The following is a 3573-nucleotide window of genomic DNA, read 5'->3' as shown; positions in this document are numbered from 1 at the left end:
TTCCCTAAAGAAAACGTATTACAAAGAATTAAATGGAGGATGATCGTTAAAAAAATGATTAGCTAAATATTTTTTAGAATACATGTCTAAATTAAGATTTCACCATGTCCAAGATGAGATTAATTGGAATATACTGTAAAATTTGTGTGTTTATTGTTTGGCTGCTTGTGCTTATTAGAAAGAATGACCAAGGAACTATTGCAAAAACAAAAACTCACGTTGGAACAATTTCATTGACTGTGTTTTTTGAGTTATTGACATCTTCCTACGACAACTATTTATTAGCCTTTAGGCCTTTAGGGTCTTATACATACAGTCTCTTTTCTTATTCAGGGGCGGACCTAGAAATTTAATTAGACTGTGGCACATATATATTTTAATTTATAATGAATAAAATAATTAATATAATATAAATATTAAAATCAAACTGAAATAGTTTATGACAACTAAAACATAAATCTCTAATATAAGAAAGTAATAAAAAAACTTATAAAGTCATTCTTCGATCTTTCATATCTTGGAATCTTTTTATCACCATATCGTTAGTCACTTCGTCAAAGTGCTCTTTTTCAGTATAGCAAACCATGCAATCGTTCAGAAATTCATCACCCATTCGGTTGCGCAAGGTAGTTTTCACAATTTTCATCGCAGAAAAAGATCTCTCGACTGTAGCGGTGGCAACAGGTAGAGTCAAAACTAGCTTCAAAAGTCGATAAACAAGAGGATGTGAAAGATGTTTTTTGGTCTCCACCATCACACGTGCAAGATCTCCAAGACCCTCCAAATTAGCAAACCTTTGATCTTCAGAGATATTATCGATGTAAATACCAAGTTGATGCCCAAGAGATATTCGTTCCATAGAACTAAAATCTTCAGGATAAAACTCTGACAACCATACAAGTTTTGATTGATCAAACTGGTGGAATGAATCAGTGGGGCTCAAAGATGCAGTACAACCAAGCAATTCAGTGTTTATCTCGTCAAAACGATCATTGAACTCTTGAATCTGCATATCCAATACAGTATAAAAACATTCAACTTGATAATGATGCAAGTTTGTTATGTTGCTTCTTTGTCTTGGCCTCTTTGGATTAACAAATTCTTCTTCCATAATAAATAACTCTGTGTTATTATTCTTGCAAAAAGAGTTCACCTTTCCAATGATTGAATCCCATCCATTTTCTCTGAGCTTGCACAATTGTTGCTTGGTAGATTTCACTAGAGACATTGCATTCAAGATGTCCTGATCTTTTCTTTGTAAAGCCTTTGATAGATTATGTGTGAGACCAAGAAGAAGCAACATCAACTGTAAGTAGAACACAAAATCGAACGTGTGAAAGTATTTGAGAAGACCATTAGGCTTGACATCTTTTGATACCATCTGACCCATCACTTTCGACATACTCAAGCACTTTAATGATGGAAGTGAATAAATCAGCCAATATCAATACGGTTTTGTAGTGAGAACCCCAACGAGTATTACCAGGTCTTTGAAGAGAACACTCCTGATTTAGTCCTTTTCCTGTCTTAATTTTACCCTCCCTAACTCCTTCTTCGATTATCTTACGTTGATCTTCTCGAATCTTATCTTTTCTCTTACAAGAAGCTCCAACCACATTTAACAAAACATAAATCTTATCAAAGAAATCACTAACTTCAAAATGTTTTTTAGCAACTCCCACGACAACCAACTGAAGCTGATGAGCAAAGCAGTGAACATAATATGCAGAACTATTTTCTCTTAGAATTAAAGATCTCAACCCATTGAATTCACCTTTCATATTGCTAGCTCCATCATAACCCTGTCCTCTTAGCTTTTTCATACTTAATCCATGTTTTGCAAAAAATGAATCAATAGCACATTTTAGAGATGCAGAAGAATTTTCTTGAACATGAATAATACCAGTAAATCTTTCTTTGACTATCCCCTTTTTATCAACAAAACAAAAAACCACTGCCACTTGCTCTTTAGCAGAAACATCTGCAGACTCATCCACCAGCAAGCAAAATACACCATGATCAACCTCTTGAATAATAGACTGAGTAACTTCTTCTGCAAAGCAATGAGCTAGATCTTTCTGGATTTTATGAGACACCATCTGGTTATTTTTTGGAGCATTCTCCAATACAACCTTACTAACAATCTCATTTTGATCTGCAGTATACTTCACAAGCTCTACAAAGTTTCCTTTATTAGCTGACTCTGTTGATTCATCATGACCTCGAAAAGGTAATCCGTGCCGTAATAAATATCTACAAACATCAATTGAAGCATTCAATCTGATCTTGTATTCATTCTTGGCTGCGTCATTCTGCTTATAAAAAGCCTGAACGATCGATTGATTTGGATTCATTAGATTGTCAGCCATCTTTAGAGCATTGTTGTGAAAACTATTCACCAATCCAACATGCTCTCCTAATCTCTTTGGATTTTCCAAGTATCAAAGCCTTTTGTCACAAATTCATCACTTCCACATTTATTTTCAGTATAGTCTCTAAATAAGTAGCAAACCAAACAAAATGCCTTGTCTGTTTTTATACTATATTCCAACCAATCACCGTAGAGATCAAACCAAGCAGGATTAAATCTTCTAAGCTTATGTCCTTTCAGTGTTTTAGGAAAATCATGACCGCGAGGTTGACAAGGACCTTTAGTAAGATATTTTCGTCTTACCTCATCTCTTTCGTTTGGATGATATTCCTTTATACTTTTTCTCTCTGCAGGATCTGAAGGAAAATTCTCCAAATCAGTTTTTGATGCTGATATTGGCGGAGCAGAAGCCAAATTTTCCGTGTTGGTTTTTGGTAGTGAAGAACTAGAAGGCAAATTCTCTGAATTAACTTTTGATGATGATAAACACTGTTTTTTTTAATATTTCTCCATGGATACCTAAAAAAAAATTATGTTAATAACTTAGTAATTAAGGCTAAATAATAATAAAAAGTATTAACAATTATGTATAAACTTACTTAGAAAAGATGCCAAAGAAACAATGAGAAAAAGTATTAAAGATGATGAATAAAGTTTCTGCAAATTTTTTTTTTCAAAAGAGAAGAACGTAAAGTTTATTTAGGAACATTAGGGTTTTTAAATTTTAGACTAATAATTATTTAGGTTGGATAATTAAAATTGTAACAAAAATTGATGGGCTGTCTACATATTTTATTTTCAGTTGGGCTGAAGTTAAAAAACAAATTGTAACAAGACCCATCTCTTTTTTTTTGGTTTGAAGTAAAAAAAAAATTGTAAAAAAAAAGTGTATGTGGCACGGGCCCCACCCTCTCTGGTGGTGGGTCCGCCCCTGTTCTTATTAATAGATGATGTCTTCTCCATAGGCCTTAACTATTAGCTAGATCTCAACCCGCGCAACCGCGCATGTTTTTGTTTTCATTTATTTTTATATAAATATTTTGTTTTCAATTTTAAATTGATATATATTATAATATATGTGTCTATCAATTTTTAAAACATAATAAATTTATGGTATATTTTTTTCATTGAATAGATTGTTTTTAATTTGACATGTATTTGTATCTTCTTCTATATATATATTTTTGTATTATTATTTCATT

The 3573-nt window shown here is 32.6% G+C and overlaps 1 pseudogene; it reads right to left on the bottom strand.

The window, feature by feature from the left end:
- Positions 1-487: 487 nt before the first annotated feature.
- LOC106392589 lies at positions 488-3334 on the bottom strand (annotated as a pseudogene).
- Positions 3335-3573: the final 239 nt, after the last annotated feature.

This window comes from Brassica napus, chromosome A5 (genome assembly GCF_020379485.1).
Source record: "Brassica napus cultivar Da-Ae chromosome A5, Da-Ae, whole genome shotgun sequence".
Classification (NCBI taxonomy): domain Eukaryota; kingdom Viridiplantae; phylum Streptophyta; class Magnoliopsida; order Brassicales; family Brassicaceae; genus Brassica; species Brassica napus.
The sequence above is the reverse complement of the archived record's forward strand: the minus strand, read 5'-3'. Positions and strand labels throughout refer to the sequence as shown.